Source organism: Strongylocentrotus purpuratus, unplaced genomic scaffold, assembly GCF_000002235.5.
Source record: "Strongylocentrotus purpuratus isolate Spur 01 unplaced genomic scaffold, Spur_5.0 spur5_contig_36, whole genome shotgun sequence".
NCBI lineage: Eukaryota > Metazoa > Echinodermata > Echinoidea > Camarodonta > Strongylocentrotidae > Strongylocentrotus > Strongylocentrotus purpuratus.
Genome location: NW_022145018.1, coordinates 24,961 through 45,856, shown reverse-complemented (window position 1 = coordinate 45,856; position 20,896 = coordinate 24,961). Strand labels below are relative to the sequence as shown.

General features: G+C 41.9%; 1 long non-coding RNA gene across 1 annotated transcript; it reads left to right on the top strand.

Annotated features, from left to right (window-relative positions):
• Positions 1 to 643: 643 nt before the first annotated feature.
• LOC115923985 lies at positions 644 to 2,178 on the top strand. Its single transcript, XR_004064107.1, has 3 exons — positions 644 to 654; positions 1,227 to 1,232; positions 2,094 to 2,178. It is a non-coding gene; the product is annotated as an uncharacterized LOC115923985 (long non-coding RNA).
• The last annotated feature ends 18,718 nt before the right edge of the window (positions 2,179 to 20,896 follow it).

Genomic DNA, 20,896 nt, shown 5'->3' with positions numbered 1-20,896 from the left:
TGCCTATTATGATTATTTAAACTGAAAATGAGATTTTCATATCAATATTCAAGTGAAATAAATATGGGCATTTATGATTTGATTTGAAAGAAAGAATAAGAATGTTAGCCTACAGAATTTTTAAAAAATGATCAAGCACAAGGAAAACCCAGAGCTTTATAAATGTATTATGTATAATTATTTGTTTAGATGCCTCAGTTTTAATTGCAAGAGTAGTCTACGATATCTTTTTACAATAAAAATATCAATCAATTTGTAGATAACATAGACTTGGTGAATTACCTGATGAATTTAATTTTGCAAGATTTCTTTCTTTTCAATTTTTATTTTTGTTTTAGAGAATACCGTAATGCCTTTTTTTTAATACATTTATGTATTGTGTGTATGTGATATAACAAATAATCTGCACGTACTGTTAAAAAACACTAATAAAGCCCATGAATGTTTTGCTTACAATATTATTTTTCGATACTATCTTAAAAGATAGATAAATATAAAACGAAATAAATATATTTTTAAAAAATACAAAAATGAGAGATATAACGCGTGCCGTAAAGTATTTTGGTGACAATTATAGTCAAATTACTGACTAATCGCCATTAAACCAAAACACAACAACAACATTTGTCGTCGCGAGAGCATCGTCACTTTGTGGTTTGTCTCTTGGACAAAATCTTGCCTTGTGAAGCCGAATCTTGACCTTAGTTGTACACGTCGTTTAGGTAAGTTGATTATTCGAGATTTCCTTCTCATTATGCTGCATGGAAAGTCATGTTTGCAGCCACACGTTAGTCAAAACACACCCCTGTACCGCTTACCGTACAGAGCAGACTCAGAGGTTTATAATTGTTGCTGCGGCGTTGTGTATAGGGAGGCCGGCGCTAGTGTAGTTCCGTGTCCATTTTTTTTAGCAGTTTCATATCCATTCTTAGCAAAGGAAATTTAGCCCAATTTTTTACTAATTTTAATTCATAGCCATAGGTCTAAAAGTTTGATCTAGACCTAGACATAGACTAGTTTGGATCACATCCGACATCAGGAAACCTCCGTTTAAACTGTCTTTAAGGCTTCGATGTCGATGTTGTCGCTCAGTACCGTCTCTACGCTAGATCTATAGCTTTGCAACTCAAACTGAAGCTATCAGTCCAAAATTATGCAAACTTCTCGTATGGTTTATGGTATCGTGCATGCGAGAAATGTGCATAATTTTGGACTGATAGCTTCAGTTTGAGGTGCAGAGCTAGAGTAGAGTCTCCGGTTTGCGGCATCGCCCGGTTTGCGGCCAGGGGTATTTGTTTTAAAAATAAAATGAATATGACTCGATAATAATCATTGAAACCTACCGTGGATTCCACAGTAAGTTCTGCTTTGCCGAAAATGTCCGTAGCAGGTGCTCCTGTCGGTACGGAGTATCCGTCAGCGATGTCGGAAATCTACGGCACCAGTCGCCGATGAAAATTCCAGCAGGTGCTAACTTTTAAGTTAAGAGATCGAGGCATGACTAGATCAATATTGTAGCTCTATTTGTCCGATATTTGTCCGATTGGAGGTGAAATTTGATGTTTTTGTGGAAGTATGATGGCTGTGGTCTGTCTCCTATCGCAGATATTTTGATTGTGCCACCGCATGGCCAGTTGCATGGGGTGGCCGCAAACCGGCACGTAATTACGTGTTTTTTCTGGTTTGCGGCGGGGGGTGTTAATACACACATAACATGCGGGATCGTGTATGATGGTATGTGTGCTGATGTGTGTACCCGCTATGACCCGATAGTTTCTAGTAGTACTTAGATCTACCCCCGGATGGGATGATCCATTCGAGAAAAAGGTGAAATTGTTTAAAACTTGACAAATTTACCGTAGCAACAGATAAACATGAGAATTTGGGTTACCCGTAGTAATTTGGTACATGCTTTCATCGTGACGTAGCGCATAAAGCTTTGTGACGTACGCGTGCCGCAAACCGGTAATGCGTGCCCGCAAACCGGGGAACTCGAAGCATTTCGAAACGTGGTCAATGCTGACCACGCTGTGGGTCAGTTAGGTTATTTGTGACTTCTATTTAATAAGTAAGTATATGGACTCTTTATTGAGGGTATTGAAGTATTCTGTGAGTATTCCAATAAAAATAGAATCGGCAGTTCCCGCCGATCGGCCGCAGACCAGAGCCACTACTCTATAGCGTAGAGATCAGTAGGGGCGCTGGTCCAAGAATAAGGATCGTCTTCATAAACGAGGATCGTCTTCTTTAACACTGACCGATGCGTCCTCAAAAATAAGGACCGTCTGCATTTTTGCAGACATTTCATATTTTTGATCGGCGCATTGCCGATGCAAAAAACGGATTCTGCAATGATTTTCTTGATGCAATTTACATTGACTTTGTACAGAGACCTTCACATTATGAGCAATAAATCCTTGGGAAGACGGACAACCCATAAAAGTAGACGGACAACTAGGGTTATTTTCCCCCGGGGAATCCATTTTTGGCATCGCCAGCGGGCCGTTCTGTAACATGAAACCCCCAGAGCGCTGATGAAAAAAAACGTCCTCGAAAATGCAGACGACCCTTGTTTTTGAGGACACATTTTGTCTTCGTTTATGAGGATATCCTTGTTTATGAGGACGATCCTCATTCTCGGACCAGCGCCCCTACTGGAGATGGTACTGAGCAACGACGTCGACATCGAAGCCCTAAACTAAACGGAGGTTTCCCGATGTCGGATGTGATCCAAATTCAGGTGGAAAATGCAATAGGCCCTAGACCTCTATATCATGATTATGATTCAAATTAGTAACAAATTGGGCTAAAATTCCTTTGCTAAGCCTATAAGAATGGATTATTAAACTGCTAAAAAAATGGATACGGAACTACTCTAGCGCCGGGAGGCCAATGCCCAAATCTAACTTTTTAATTACTACTTTGTTTATAATAAAACTAAGATTAAAAGAAAGCATTTACTTTCACTAAGACAACTCACCCATCTGCCGACTCCAGAATGTCCATAAAATAGGAGATATCCAGCTCATAATTATACATTTCCTTCTACGCGCGCGCCTGGCCGTCCGTAAGACGAGCCTTGAAACAATCAATTTCAATTACGTTGAGAATTAGACAGGCCCGAGGGAATGGGCGTGTCATCATGGTCATTGCCCGGACAACAAGTTCAAAACTTCGCGCGAAAGTACATTCATTCAGGTACGGTAATTGCATGCAAACCGCAATCGAGCCATGCTAGTGTAAGGTTTTAATTTTACGGATCCAAGTGGTTACTTGTTTATTTCACACTGTACATTTAGTTTTCCACTCCGATATGCTTTAGCGCACTCCTGACCTACATTCATTTTCTCATGTCTGCTAGCTCTTGGCTTCTATTGTTCTGTCCCTATTCATTCATCCTCATGCACATTACCTGCTATAGCACCACACACACACACACTCTTCCTTATCTCTTAGCTATTCAACCCAGCACACATGGCACATGGCACTCTATCTTTTACAAGCTTTTCTATTGGTTACCTATTTATTGTCCAATCTTGTGATTGGTTATTATTGTTTGATGGACTGGATGTCAGCCATCTTGGCAGCCATTTTGTGGTTGGAATAAAATCTATAGTGCAGCTCAAGTCCTCAACCATGTGAGACCACTTTTGTTTTGTGAGGGACTTTACAACTGGTGCCAGCAGTGGTTTTTCTGCACTTAACTGTAATTGCAGCCTTCCTTCATATGTAGAAATTCCTGCAGTGTTTTTAGTGGTGAGTTGCAAAGTGAAATTCTCCCTCCATCTGTATATGAATGTGAATGTTTGAGAGCATGATATCACCCTTCTTCTGCACTGATTGACCTCCCTTCATTTTAAGCTGAGGCAGCTAGTGTTTGTGTGTATTCAACCTCCTTCATTAATTACTGAAGTTTCATCTTGACTTTTTGAGCCTTGATTTCTTCCTACATCAGTAGTTTTGTGAATTTCTTCATTCATACTGCATCAGTAAGTGAGATTTCCTTTACTCTTCTTCATACTGGAGCTGTATTTTGGTGAATATTCTTGCATTCATCGATTCGTCAGTGAGCGAGGTTTTTTTCTTCACCCTTCATACAGTTCTGTATTTTTCTAGCAACTTATCACATCCAGTTTGCATGTATAGTCTGCCTTTGGCTGCCGTACATTACAGCATTCTGCCATATCAACCTGCATATTCTACATAGTGTTGGCGTAGCAACATAACCAGTTGCAGAATACACCCTCCTTCCATCATAGCCGCTCGCCACAGATATTTCAACTGTTGAGTTTGCATTTTCTTCATCTGCACTCAGAGTGACCCCCCGTCCACCCCCCCCCCCCCCTCCTTCACATTGACTCATTCAGTAAGTTTTACTGGGTTGATATCTTGTTGATGATCATATCTGTTGAGTCGATTGCTTATAACTCCTACAGTATGGCATCTTATCGCATGGAATTGCCAGAAGTGTTTACGGGAGAGAACGGCAAAGACTTCCGTCAATGGATACGTCGATTTGAAGTTGCTGCACAGGCGTTTTCGGACACTTCTATCAACTTGACCACCCTCCTTCCGGCAAGACTAGCAGGATCAGCCTTCATCGTGTGGGAGAGCTTGTCTGCTTCGGACAAGAAGGATTTCAAGAAGATGAAAGAGAAACTCTCTCAGGTTTTCGGCCGGACACAGTTTATTGACACATTCAAGTCTTGTATTACTGCCCGAACTCGCCAACCAGGTGAGCCTTTAGAGGTGTTTGCATCAGCCATTGCTTCCTTAGTAGAAGAGGCTTTCCCGTCTTATGATGACAATGCAAAAGGTGGTGAGAGATTTCGACGATTTGTTGCCGGGGTAGACAAACCGCTTCAAGTCAAGATTCACGAGCTCGGAGGCTTTGATTTTGACGAGGCCTTGACGATCGCACTTCGTGTAGAAAGAGCACACCAAGCACACGATTTTGGTATAGTAGCAGCAGTAGATGATCGGGTCCAGGACAAGACGCCTGCAGAATCATCAGTCTTACGACTGCTACTGCCAAGACTCAACGAGTTAGAGAAGAAGCTGGATAGGATGTCCTTAAAGTTAGAGACAGTTGAAAGGCCTAGCAGATCTCAGCAACGTGGTGGCAGCCCATCAGGAGGCTCCCGTGAGGGAAGACACATGGAACGTCGTGGGTCTCCGTCACCAAGCCGAGACTACCGAAGACACAGGTCCCCAGAATATGCAAGACAGAGATCTCCAGAATATGCAAGACACAGATCTCCAGAATATGCAGGACGCAGATCTCCTGAATATGCAAGACGCATATCTCCAAGCCCTAATCGGAGCTACGCATATCAATCTAGGACTTCACCCTCTAGACGGCCCTATGAATCTTCTAGCAGCCGAAATCAGCAGCATCCTTCCACTGCAGGTTATCAAGTTGACTCCCATAGACAGGCTCCCTATCGTCAAGTTCGTTTTGAAGACCAGCAGCAGGGAAACTTCTGGTAGTTGAGGAAGAGGGCCATTCATCAACTACACACACCAAGGCCCCAATGCGAATAGCACCTATTTCGCCAAAGAAATCGCCCTACATCCCTATCGTTATCGACAATGTCTATGTATTGGCACTCGTAGATAGTGGATCATTCATCTCTCTGTTGAGTGCCAAATTTTTGTCATCCATTCCAGCATCGCAAAGGAGCCCATTGGAAAAGTTGACGTCCATGGCATCTACTATCACAGGTGGGCTGGTAGACAACATTGGGACAATCGTACCATCTCTGCACTTAGGGAACAAGGCTACACAACACAAGTTCGTTGTTGCACGCAACATCACTCATTCAGTTGTCCTTGGATGGGACTTTGTTGACAGCCAGAATGCCTGCATATCGCCAACATCGTTCAACATGCCTGGAAATGTTATTCCCTTCATCGATCGTCAGCAATACCAAGCCCCGCTGAAATGTAAAGTTTCTCTTGTTGGACAAGCTCGGATTCCCCCAAGCTGCGAAACTCATGTCCAGGGAAGATTGTCGTCGCCACAGTTCGACATCGTACCAAGAGACTATGATGGCTACTTTGAACCTACATTGCAAGATCACATTCCTGTTATCGGTGCCAGATCTCTGTTCAAGCCTCAAGATGGTCTTATTCTAGTACGCCTCATTAATCCCTCTGACGAAGCAGTCGATCTACCTGCAGACACCTGCCTTGGTCAATTCTTCTCCATTACTGGGGATACCGAAGAGGAATACAAGATCATGAGCGTAACTACTGACGCTGATCCACAAGTGACAGACAAGTCACCAGTTGCTGGTGTTCTCCCTTCTTCAGAACTCACGAGGACAGAGTACGAGAAAGCTGAACATCTTCTTCAGACCTACAGTGATATTTTCAGCACGACGTCTCAGGATATTGGTCAGACTGACATTATTCATCACCACATTGACACCACCACAGCTACTCCAATACGACAGAGGGCGTATCGAACTTCACCAGCAATGAGAGTGGAAATTCAGGAGCAAGTGGACGAACTTCTACAAAGAGGCATCATTGAAGAGAGCTTCAGCCCATGGGCGAGCCCAATCGTCATGGTGAAGAAGAAGGACAACACATACAGATTTTGCGTGGATTACAGAAAACTCAATGCAGTAACTGTTCGAGATTCTCACCCTATTCCACGCCAAGATGATTCAATTGACTCCCTTTCTTCATCAGCATATTTCAGCGTCATGGACTTATCAAGTGGATATTGGCAGGTCAAGCTTGATCCCCAAGATACAGAGAAGACTGCTTTTACCACAGGCACAGGGCTTTACCAGTTCACTGTCATGCCATTCGGACTGGTCAACGCTCCCATGACATTTCAGCGTCTCATGGAAGCCGTTCTACATGGCCTCCACTGGTCTACATGCCTGGTATACCTTGATGACTGCATAGTCATGGGCAAGGACTTCGATGATCATTGCAAGAACCTCCAAGAAGTATTGCAACGATTCAGAGACGCTGGACTCAAACTTAAACCCTCAAAGTGTGGCTTTTTCAAGAAAGAAGTTACGTATCTTGGCCACATAATCAACACCGAAGGAGTGAAACCTGACCCAAACAACGTTGAGAAAGTCAAGTCCTGGCCTCAGCCGAGGACACCTACAGATGTCCGATCCTTCCTTGGCCTGGCATCTTTCTACCGACGTTTTGTGCCAAGTTTCTCTAAGATTGCAACTTCCTTGTCGACCCTTACACAAAAAGGTCAACAGTTTGTATGGACAGCAGAGTGTGAAAATGCTTTTCAACATCTGAAAGAAGCTCTAACCAATCCACCTCTCCTCGCCTATCCAGACTTTGAAAAGGAGTTCATCCTATCTTCGGATGCATCCCTTCATGCAGTTGGTGCTGTCCTCTCACAGACTCAAGATGGTAGAGAACGTGTAATCTCCTACTTCAGCCAAACTCTCAGCACTACGCAGAAGAAATGGTCTACTTATGATCGAGAGCTCTGGGCAATTGTTACAGCTGTTCGCCATTTTCGTCATTATCTAAGACACCAACACTTCACTATCCTGACAGACCACAAACCTCTTTTGGCTCTCAGGAAGTTCCCAATTCAAGACGATGCAACTGGGAAGAGAACACGATGGATATTGGAACTCAATTCCTACACGTTCAGCCTTATTCACAAGAAAGGACAATCACACAGAAATGCAGATGCATTATCTAGACGCCCGAGTCAAGAGAGCCAAGTCACTCCAAGATTGACGGATCAGCTACTCAAGCACATGGTGACCAATCCACTGTGTAATGCAGTCGAGACTCGTTCATCAAGATCACGACTATCAACAGACGCATCTACTCCCAATGATTCAACGAGGCAGTCTGCACCAAACGCCCTTCATCTTTACCGTGGTGTAATCCTTGGCAGTGATGTAGATGTTCAACATGAACAGCAACTAGATCAAGACATCAGTACAGTCATCCAATGCGTCAACAATGGTGAGCGGCCAACCATTCGACAGATCCGTAGACACAACCCCCGAGTTAGACGTCTCTTGTGGCAGTATCCCAAATTCATCCTCCAAGACGGTATACTCTACAGGAAGAAGAAAGACAAGCTTGGTAATCTCTCATTCCAACTTGTCGTACCAAACTCCCTCATTCCTAGGGTACTTCAAGAGTTACACGGTGACCCATCATCCGGACATTTCGGCGCTCATCGCACAATACAGAGAGCAGAGTCAATGTGCTATTGGCCCTTCATGAACAAGGAAATCACTGATTTCTGCAACACGTGCACAGCTTGTGAGTCTTTCCGGTTACCAACCCCTAAGCATCAAGCACCCTTACGTCCCATTACCACTACTCGCCCTTTGGAGATGGTTTTTGCCGACATTGCTGAGCTTCCAAGTTCAAGACGAGGATTTCGCTATATACTCGTTGTGACTGATCATTTCAGCAAATATGTCAATATCTTCCCAATGAAAGATCAGACTGCTCCAACCATCGCCAAACATCTGTTTGAAGAATATGTGAAAGAACATGGTATTCCAGAGACTTTGCACACCGACCAAGGTCGACAGTTCGAATCAAGATTAGTGCAAGAACTATGCAGCAAATTGGGCATCAAAAAGTCTAGATCGACACCCTATCATCCTCAAGGAGCTGGCATAGTCGAACGTTGTAATCGCACCATCAAAGATCAACTTGCGAAGTACATTTCTCATCAAGGAGGAGAATGGGACACTCACATCAATCAAGTCCAGTTAGCGTACAACACAAGTACTCATGCCTCAACAGGTTTGACGCCATACTACATCATGCATGGCAGGGAAGCCCGTACACCTGCGAACATCACCTGTTCAACCCCCCCTCCATCGTCATCTGGCAAGACACTCCTCGAATACACAACCAACCTGTCTGAGCGATTGAGAAAAGCATGGGAGTGCACCATACAAAATACACGACAGCAACAGCAACAACAGAAACGACAGTATGATGTGAAGAAACGCATTTCAAAGTATGACACAGGTGACTTTGTTTGGTTACATGACCCAACCAACATCAGGAACAAACTTGAACCAAACTGGAAAGGTCCTTTCAGAGTATCTTCCTCATCAGACGATGGACTAAATTATGACATAGTTCATGTCCATGATGAAAATTTCAAGCGACGGGTCCATCATAATCGTTTGAAACCGCATCGAGCCAGAGCCCCACAAGTGATGTCAACTCCACCATCCCCACCAACCCCACAGCCTACGTCAATACATGGGACTGAGAGGACAACGACACAGTACCCACCAGGTCCCCCAGCAGAAGACGAGACTAGGAGAAAGGTGCAGTCAAATCAACCTACTAGCCATGGACCAGCCTATATCACATGGTCATCTCGACCACCAGATCGCATCCTCCATCACGAGCAGTCGAACCATGACCGACCATCACGGTCAAGTTTGTCTGTTCGGCAACAAGCCTCAAACCAGCCAACCAGTTCAACAGAACGCATCCTCCATCACCGACAGTCAGACCATGACCAACCATCACGGTCAAGTTTGTCTGTTCGGCAACAAGCATCAAACCAGCCAACCAATTCTAGCCACCAATCCAGGCTAATTGACTCAGCCCCACTTCAGCAACAACCTACATGTAGGCCATCACTGCCGACTACCCAAACCCAACATCAGCTGTCCTCGCCGGTTGGCCAACTTCAACTCAGACCCCAATATCAACTGAGGTCGACGACTCACCAATCCCAACTTTGGCCATCCTCATCAGCTGAGCAACCTAAGCCGTCCTCATCCGCTGACCAACCTCAACCTCAGCCATCCTCATCAGCTGACCAGCCCCAACATCAGCCGACCTCATCCGCTGACCAACCCCAACATCAGCTGTCCTCATCCGCTGACCAGCCTCAACCTCAGCCGTCTTCATCCGCTGACCAACCCCAGCATCAGCCGTCCTCATCCGCTGACCAACCCCAACCTCAGCCGTCCTCATCCGCACGTTCGAGATCTGGTCGACAGGTTAAAGTACCTGCCAAGTTTCAAGATTACGAACTGTAAAGACTTTTGGGAAATAATGTTTGCAATAGTGATAGATGATTGAAAGACTTGCTGATTTTCACTTTTCGCTGTCATACCTTGCATTCGCCATGGCCCCATTGTTTGTGACAATAGGTTATTGATAGAATTCTTGATTTTTGAACGTTTTGGAAGATTTATGATATTTTTGTAGGACTTGTCAGTAAAGATAGGATTAAATTGTCAGTTTTTAATGTTTAGACGGGAAAAAGAAGAAGACAAACTTTCAAACATTTTGTCATGTGTTTTTCCATCCAATTTGTTAATTACACATCAATTGGGTGAACTCATTTTTGCTCCTATTTTTTTATTTTACAGAAAAAAGACTCAGATGTCAAATTTTGATTGCAATTTTGCAATTGTGCTCAATTTTAAGAAAAAAAAAAGTTAAAAAAATGTGAGATTCAGATTGTATTGGTCACAGGGTTGACCTGCATTATTTTACAAAAAGGACTATATAAATGTGTCAACGACAAAAATTGATGGGATTATTTGATTTTAAGTACATGTTTACATTGTTTTCTGAACATCATTTTTAGTCATTTGACTTATATTGATGTTTTTAGATATTTGGATTTAAAACAGATTCTTGATACATGAATTCATAAGATGTGTTTTTTTCTCATTACATAAATCATGTGTAGTCGAGATTATATCGACCATAGACACGGTATTTGTATAATGTCTCCTTAAATCTGAGACAGTTTTGAAAGAGTTATGTCAGAATGCATGCATATTGTCTGTGTACATTGTATTTCATTATTCAATTGGCTAACTTATTCCAAAGATAATTTTAACAGTAACTCACGAAACAGTGATATATATTTTTTTTTTTAGGTGAAGACATTGCCTGTTCATGTATTTTTTTTATTTTTTGAAAATTGCCAAATTGGATATGAAAGATGGGATATTTTGTCATCGACAGAAACAGGAAAAAAAGGAAATTATTTAGTGTTTATGTCTACAAATCATCAGACTAGAATTTTCAGGGTGAAAAAGGATAGAACCCATTGAAGTTGGGACGTTGCTTGAAAGATGTTCATTGATGAAAGCATACCATTTTTGTTGTATTCGCTATATGTGTGACCTTTCAAGTTAAACAGTTTAATTTTCCCTAATATGAATAGATGCTGTTTCTTTAAAAAAAAAAGGGAAAAAAAGAAAGAAAAGAATTGTACAGAAGGAAAACTTCATGATTTGATGTGTTCAGGTATTTCAAGCAAATTTTATGTGACTCATTTTCTTCGGAAACAAATGCATGTTAATACGATGTATCTTTTAAAATGAGGACATTTTTCTGTGAAGATGGTATATTATGTAAGGTTTTAATTTTACGGATCCAAGTGGTTACTTGTTTATTTCACACTGTACATTTAGTTTTCCACTCCGATATGCTTTAGCGCACTCCTGACCTACATTCATTTTCTCATGTCTGCTAGCTCTTGGCTTCTATTGTTCTGTCCCTATTCATTCATCCTCATGCACATTACCTGCTATAGCACCACACACACACACACTCTTCCTTATCTCTTAGCTATTCAACCCAGCACACATGGCACATGGCACTCTATCTTTTACAAGCTTTTCTATTGGTTACCTATTTATTGTCCAATCTTGTGATTGGTTATTATTGTTTGATGGACTGGATGTCAGCCATCTTGGCAGCCATTTTGTGGTTGGAATAAAATCTATAGTGCAGCTCAAGTCCTCAACCATGTGAGACCACTTTTGTTTTGTGAGGGACTTTACACTAGCCATGGCATGGAGGGTCAAAACATGATAGAGAGAAAGCTCGAAAGCCACTCATTGTAAATTAAGAAAGTAATTGAAATAAATAAATAGATCTAGGCCTAGAGGTCTACCTTAGTTTTGCGATGTATTCCAATTACTATTTCCTCATGAGTAAAGATCTGACACTGCATTATCATCGATCGATAAATCCAACTTGCACTTGTAGCGATCACAATACGGAATCAAACATGACTGCACGCATTGATAGACGTGTACTACTTACGGAGATATTTCTCTCCCTCTCTCTCTCTCTCACTAACCATATGATGATATCATACACTAAAACACACACGTTCAAATCATGGCATTCATTACACTTCTCAATTGGAGTATAGACTGCTCACATAGACTTTTTTTTTTTTACTGAAATGTCTTTTGTTACACTTCTCATACATTACTGCACGACACTGGTGTCTAGTGCTGAGAATAAGGTACTATGTGTGAGACTACGTCAAATTTGTTTTGCGCGCGATGAGACCGGAGCTCATACATATTCATATAATGATGTCGCAAGACTTCTATTTGGGGCTGGAACAATGAGGTCTCTGTTCACAGTTTTTCTTCTCAATTTGAGATGGCTCTAGCTATGGGGCTCAAACCGACGCAAGATTGACAAAAACATCGTACTCTATCTACCTTCGAATGTGCAGTTTGTAAAAATCTGCAATTAAAAAGATATAATCTTTTTTCTTTATATTTTCTAGTTGTTAAAAGTGACATTTGTGCACATCTGATATGTTAATCTCTATCAAAAGTTCTTTGATATTAAATTGATTCCATATTTTTAGGCTTTACCTTCAGTCATTGAGAAGGATTTTAGTGAGCTAACCTCATCGCCCTCTAGGACCCTTCTAGTTTCTCTTGTGCGTCCGTTATTTTCGTCTGCTAGCCCAATTAATGGATTAAAATATGTCAAAATCTGGAAGATCGTCAATAAATGGTGAAAGACCGTTACAGATCCGAGATTATAGGTATGTTGTGGAGTGTGTAATTGTGTATTTGTTATACATTTTATTCCATAGATATTTTTTTTCTTTTTTTTCCCCCTTTTTTTTCTTCTGGTAATTTTCTGACTTGGACGACGAGCGCACAAATCGTAGGCGTAGAAGCCTTACGCCCGGGCATTGGCCTCCCTACTAAGACCTTGCAGGCTTACCAAAAAGTCAATGGGATTCATTGCCTTGATTAAAAATAAAATCCATACAGTGGGTCTAGAGACGAGTCCACATCAGACAGCTGAAATTCCTGGCTTCATTATAAAATCCAAAAGTCAAAACAGGCCTAAATCCAAGGCAAAAGTAAAATAAAAGGGGGGGGGGGGAAATTGCGCCCTAATTTTTTTTTTTTTTTTTATATATTTTTTTAAAATTCTGTGTGTGTGCCATTACTAATGGCAAAATGCCCATTCTGACCTCTAAAGTATCCTACAAGCATCTCACATCGGCCATTTGGGGATGTTCATTGGTTCATTGAACACACCAGTCGTGACAAAATCATGCATATTCAGCCAATGATCCATAACAAATTTTCTTCCTGTTTGTAGGAACTGTAAGAGGCATTGATCCATCATGTCACAGTCCGTGTTTATTTTTAAGAATATAACTTTTGTCAGTAAAATACAACTTTTGGGATTAAAGAATACAGTTTTTGAACTCTTGAGGTTGGCAGGTCTGAGTACGTACAGTACATATGTACTACGTACACAGTACATGCAGTCTAGTCATTACGTCACGATCACATCACCATGGTACCAGCACGCACACAGCTAGCTGTGCGCGTTAATTTATTTATCCGGTGCGCGCATGCATGCGCATTGGGTCTATCGTCAGAATTAACGCCTATTGGCCATGCGCAGAAGTCATGACTAAAAGTTAAACACGACTTGCGCAGAACTTAAACAGTTTAGTTAAACACGACTTAGACAGGACTTAAACAGTTGTTTAGTTAGACAAGACTTAGACACTACTTCAGAATACAAAATTTAGTTAAACAGGACTTAGACATGACCTCGCGTTAAAGTCGTGTCTAACTAAACAGTCGTTTAACTTAAGACATGACTAAGGGCGCGTTTATCTAGGCTTGCCATTAGATATGTACATATCGTACCCCACTATCGAACCCCACTATATGATCGTGATTTGCGGGATGTCGCGTTTATCTACACTTCACGATTCACAATAAAGGCCTTGTCTCTTCGCAGCTGCTCAGCTCCGTTTGACCCGGGAAGCAGACAGTTTCTCGGAGGTCAACTTCACACGTATGCTTGTACACAACACCTGTGTGGTCCTATTTGTATGTGAGGTACAAAACAGCTTTGCGTTTATCGATCTCTCAGAAACGTGATTCTGGCTGTATGTCACATACAAAACGCACCTTTTTGCGTCTTTTGATATGCCCATATCTAAAGACGTTTGAAAAAGGCTTTGCGTTTATCTACTTCTAAATTTGCCTGAAAGACGTTTGAGAAACCTGATTCTAGCCAAAAATTTGCTAGATAAACGCAACCTATGTTAGACACAACTTCAGAATACGGGCCGTTGTATTTATGTAATTCAGCATTATGAATGAGGCCTCATTATTTCCATTTGTATTTATTTTTGTGATATGTTCATTTCTGGAATTTTATGCAATGTAATTGTTTTTTTGTTTTTTTTTCTATTTGTATTTCAGTTTTGACTGTTCTTTAGAGACTTGGTTAGTACCGGTAAGTTGATATTAGTTGTTAATAGAGAGTAAGTTGATCTGCTTAAGAAGGCTGAAGTCAAGTAGTTTTTAAATTAAAGCTACGATGGAATGAAACAGATCTGCATAATTGGGAACATAATTGAACGCGGAATAGGAAAGCTATGGCTTAATGAAATTTTCTATATAACATTTTTGACACTTTCGTAAGTATGTAACATCATTTTGTGGACAATTCTCAATACTCTTTCATTGGGTGTTGCCAAAATTTGAAGAGAATCCATGAATTATGTAAGGAGTTGATAAAGAAGAACAAGTTTCTTTGTTTTTAAACACCTAGTGCAAATGATAGATGTATTTTGATTTTAGTCCAATGCAATACATATAGTACAGCTGACCTTGCCTTAGTCGAACTTGGATAAGTCAAAAATTGCTATGGTTGAAAGTCTACACGTAGCCCAACCTGTTTTGTCCTATTATTTTATGATCGTCCTAAATCAAAATTTGTCTAAGTTAAAGCTATTTTATGGGTCCCAAAAGATTTGAGTTAGGCCATTAATTTTTTTTTACATGTTTAGCGTCCCCGCCCGCTTCATTTTGGGGGGGGGGGGGGGGGCCTCCTTTCTTTTCTTTTTTTTCTTCTTTTTTTTAATACAATTTTGATGATGGCTAGGTGGCTTCCAAAAGAATGAATGGAATCTTGATACATATTTGTACTGCCCTCATGCTATCTGAAAGAAACCTATCAGGATGGATAATTAATGTAGGTGACCTTTGGGGAAAAATCAATTGTAGCATGTTAATTTAGCATCAAAAGTACATACGGTAGGTAGTGTTTTGTCAAGTCCAGGGCCCTGTGGTATAAAACTATTGTATCTTTACAATTAATGGTATCTCTGCAAACACTGCTTAGCTAATAAAAATCAAGAAATCAATGGTATTTACCATAGTTTGTAGAGATATCATTAATTGTAAAGATACGATAGTTTTATGCAATGGGGCCTTGATGGTTGATATGTATGACATACTGAATTGTTATAATGAGGTTGGACTGTATTATGAAATGTTTGAGTGACATCAAAGTATGCAAATTAGTTGTTACCAAAGTTGAATTTGTGATGCAATCTAACTTGGTTTATTTAATTGTTTGTTTTTTATATTTTTGTCATGTTTTACTTGTACTTTTTATTTTTTGTTTTGATGACAGGTGCTTTGGACTTTGACAGGGGCTTTGGACTTTGACGGAAGAAAGTTTTTGGAGTGTAGGTATACCGAGTGTCTAAAAAAATCAAAGTTGAAACTTTTAAATATTCTGCCAAATAAATAAAAAATGTGAAACATTCTCGGGAAATTGTCATATGTATGGATGGGTGAAGCTCTTGTCTATCATATGATGCCAACACATGTGATAATAATTCATACTTGGATGAGCACTGGCCACTTTTGTACAGGGTATGAAAATTAGATTGTGCAAGATTTGGCTGTTCAATTTGGCTGAGCGAGAAGTCCCCAAGCATAACAATTGTTAATGATCTGATGAATTTATGATTAATTACGATGGATATGGGTTTGTGCTGTGTGTGATGTGTCCCACCTCTTGCCCCACCCCACCCAACTTCATTTAAAGGAGAATGAAACCCTGATTGTTATGCCTCCGTTACGAAGTAGCCGGAGGCATTATGTTTTCGGGTTGTCCGTCCGTCTGTATGTACGTACGTACGTCCCGTTTTCGTGATCGCGTTATCTGAAGAACCGATTGATGGATTTGTGCCAAACTTTGGTCATGTATGTATCTTGCAGAGCCGATGAACTGATTAGATTTTGGGATTACGAGGTCAAAGGTCACAGGGCTCATTATGTATGCAAAAACAGCTCGTGATCGCGTTATCTGAAGAACCGATTGATGGATTGCTGCCAAACTTAGGTCATGTATGTTACTTGCAGAGTCGATGAATTGATTAAATTTTGGGGTCACGAGGTCAAAGGTCAAAGGCCACAGCGCACATTATGTATGCAAAAACAGCTTGTGATCGCGTTATCTCAAGAACCAACCGATGGATTCCTGACAAAATTAGGTCATGTATGTTACTTGCAGAGCCAATGAACTGAGTAAATTCTTGGTTCATAAGGTCAAAGGTCATGGGCTCATTATGTATGCAAAAATAGCTTGTAATCACGATATTCTGAGAACCTGTTAATGGATTACAATTGAATTTGAATTCGAAAAATTTCTTCTGTCTTGGTTTGTAAAATTGCTTTATGACGGAGGCATCATTTTCGACTGCACGCAGTCGAATTCCATCTAGTTAAAATATAGATTCGGCCTGGATAGATATCACATAGTCCCATATACATCTTTCTGTGTACAGTGCTTTTAATTTACCAAAACTGGGCAAAATTTTGTATCATTTTGATGATTCCAGAACCTTGCAGTACACACCAATACTTATAGATGATCAAACTTTTCTGATCGATTCCACAACGTTTCTTTTCACAATGCAATTGAATTGCATGACCAGAACTGGTCTATACCTTTAATAATATAATTTTAATTATTATACAAATACGATACAGTGGATTCTAACTAGACATACAATGTTTGTTACAGGTGGATTTGGTGGATGAGGAGGAGGACGCTGTTTCGGTGGACGAGGCGGCGGTGGACGCGGAAGGGGAGAATTCGGCGGAGGAAGGGGACGAGGAGGTATGTCTTGTTTATTTTCACCATCTTTGGAACGGTAGTTACTAAGGACTTTGATGGATGAAAATTATCATCACAATATGATTGATTTCAATCCAAACAGATAAGATCATTCTCGATTTTCATGCCTCCACTACAAAGTAGCCAGAGGCATTACTCTCAAACTGAAATAGCTTGTAATCAAAATATTCTGAGAACCTGATAATGGATTACAATCAAACTTGATAATGGATTACAATCAAACTTGAATATTAAAAATTGCTTCCGATTTGGTTTGTAAAATCGCTCTATAGCGGAGGCATCATTTTCGACTGCACGCAGTCTAAGTTCCATCTAGTTAGTCTTATTGTGTTAATCAAAAGTTAAATAATTATTATTCTGTGTGTGTCGCGTAGTCCCACATACATCTTTCTGTGTACAGTGCTTGTAACTTTACCAAGACTGGGTCAAATCTCATCATTTTGATGATCCAGATCACACCAATACTTATATGCTAGCTGAGCAACCTTTTCTGATCGATTCCACAACGTTTTTTTCACAATGCAATCGCATGACCAAAACTGGTCTTTGCCTTCAAAGGTACTATGTCCCATTTGCAGGCCAACAAAATGAAAAGGTTAAATTTCAACAGCATTTGAAAGATAATACTAATTTAGAACTTCCCTAAAAAAAGGGGGGCTTGAAAATGTCTTTAAGTTGGAAAATAACGACTATTAGTTGTCAAATCGACTTAAGAGCTATAGAGCCAGTAAGTAATGGTCTGATTTTCAGACCATTGTACCGAATGGTCGTACATTTTATGCTGCGCAAAGATTCAATCAGTTTAATTTTGGCCATTACAAGCAGAAGTGGGATATTGATGTTGACAAATGCTCATATACCCTTTACAGCTCATTTTATGTACATGTATGTTATTTCCAAAGAAGAAAAAAGCTAGTGAGTCACTCAATAGTGTCTGACAGTGAAGCTAATGTAGCAAGTAAACGGGTTTCTTTGCATAATTTGAATATTAGGACACTGCTAACGTTTAAACTTCACAGATAGGACATACATGACATATTCATAATTCCTATAAAGTTCTACAGAATTTGATTGTGGCTGCAAAAGGGACATAGTATCTTTAAGCATTGAATGAGGGCTCACTATTTGTATTTATTTTTGTAATATAATCATATTGGTATTTTATGAAATGCAATTGTTTTTTTTCTTTTCTTTTTTTCTTTCAGGTTATTGACTGTTTTCAAGATTGCTGAGAGTTGCAGAGAGTAAGTTGATCTGCTTAAGAAGGCTAAAGTCAAGTAGTTTTTAAAATAAAGCTACAATGGAATGAAACAGATCTCCATAATTGGGAACATAATTGAACGCGGAATAGGAAAGCTATGGCTTAATGAAATTTTCTATGACACTTCCGTAGGTATGTAACATAATTTTGTGGACAATTCTCAATACTCTTCCATTGGGTGTTGCCAAAATTTGAAGAGAATCCTTGAATTATGTAAGGAGTTGATAAAGAAGAACAAGTTTGTTTGTTTTTAAACACCTAGTGCAAATGATAGATTGTTGGAGAAGTCGAGCAGGCTGTAGAGCCCCAGCGATGCCTGGGCGGTGACCTGTCGATTTCCCGTCGGTGGCCGGTCGATTTTAGGTAAAAACTGGGCGAATTCGCGGAGCTTTTTCGCGCGGTGTCCCGGCAGTGACCGACCGATGACCCTCCGATTGCCGGGCGGTCTCCCACCAGCCACCGGCTGATTTTAAAGAAATTGCCTGGCGGCCGGCCAGTGATCGGCGGGGCTCCAAAATACGCTCGGTGCCTGGCCGTTCGCCGCCCGGGCACCGAAATAATCGAGCGTTCGCCGCCGAGCAATTTAGGTCAAAAATCGAAGGCGCTAGGGTCAAAGGCTGCCGACCTATTTTGGACTCGCCGCCAGGTGACCGACTGATCTCCCAGCGGCGACCGGGCGGCGACTGCTCGACAGCCTTTGACCTAGGGGCTTCGATTTTTGACCTAAATCGCTCGACGGTGAACGCTCGATTAGGCCGGCGTCCGGGCGGCGACCGGTCGCCGAGCGATTTTAGGTAAAAACTGGGCGAAATCGCGGAGCTTTTTCGCGCGATGTCCCGGCAGTGACCGACCGGTGACCCTCCGATTGCCGGGCGGTCTCCCACCAGCCACCGGCTGATTTTAAAGAAATTGCCCGGCGGCCGGCCAGTGATCGGCGGAGCTCCAAAATACGCTGGGTGCCTGGCCGTTCGCCGCCCGGGCACCGAACTAATCGAGCGTTCGCCGCCGAGCAATTTAGGTCAAAAATCGAAGGCGCTAGGTCAAAGGCTGCCGACCTATTTTGGACTCGCCGCCCAGTGACCGACTCATCTTCCAGCGGCGACCGGGCGGCGACTGCTCGACAGCCTTTGACCTAGGGGCTTCGATTTTTGACCTTAATTGCTCGACGGTGCACGCTCGATTAGGCCGGCGTCCGGGCGGCGACCGGTCGCCGAGCGATTTTAGGTAAAAACTGGGCGAAATCGCGGAGCTTTTTCGCGCGGTGTCCTGGCAGTGACCGACCGGTGACCCTCCGATTGCCGGGCGGTCTCCCACCAGCCCCCGGCTGATTTTAAAGAAATTGCCCGGCGGCCGGCCAGTGATCGGCGGAGCTCCAAAATACGCTCGGTGCCTGGCCGTTCGCCGCCCGGGCACCGAACTAATCGAGCGTTCGCCGCCGAGCAATTTAGGTCAAAAATCGAAGGCGCTAGGTCAAAGGCTGCCGACCTATTTTGGACTCGCCGCCCAGTGACCGACTAATCTTCCAGCGGCGACCGGGCGGCGACTGCTCGACAGCCTTTGACCTAGGGGCTTCGATTGTTGACCTAAATCGCTCGACGGTGCACGCTCGATTAGGCCGGCGTCCGGGCGGCGACCACCCGGTCGCCGAGCGTAGTCTGGGCGGCGAGTGAAAGTGAGCAGGCGCCGCCCGAATTTTAACTCCGCGCTAAAACTTCAGCAGCGACCGAGCGATGCCTTAAAAACGAGCGGTGACCGGGCAAAATTGGCTAAAAACTCGCCGCTCGGCCGCCGAGCAGGCTAATTTTGGGTAATGTGACTACCGTATTTGCCGGCGTAAAGGCCGCAGTATTATTGGAAGAGAAAATATCAAAAAGTCGGGGTGCGGCCTATGCGGCGAAAGAGTAATTTTTTTTTTTTTTTTTTTTTTTTTTAGTTTCGATTTATGGCGCTATGCCTGGCAATGTCTCCCAGCTCAGTAATCAGTGTGTTGACTCACCACTCGGAAACTACAACAACAACACTAAAATTTGTCTGTCATTTTGGTTTGAAAGTAATCTTTCTAATAGATCTCAATATGTAGTTTATAATAATAATTCCTCAATTTTTTTGTCTATAACAAATGGTGTACCACAAGGTTCTATCCTACGAGCTCCTTGATGATTTCTCAAGAATTGCCCAGACATGTGTATTGAATTTAATTAATTTTTTTTTCTATTCCTTTCTGTCTTTTGCAGGACCGAGGGTGGTACACTCCAAAGAACTCTCCAAAGAACTCTCCAAAGAACTCTCCAAAGAACTCTCCAAAGAACTCTCCAAAGAACTGTCCAAAGAACTCTCCAAAGAACTCTCCAAAGAACTCTCCAAAGAACTCTCCAAAGAACTCTC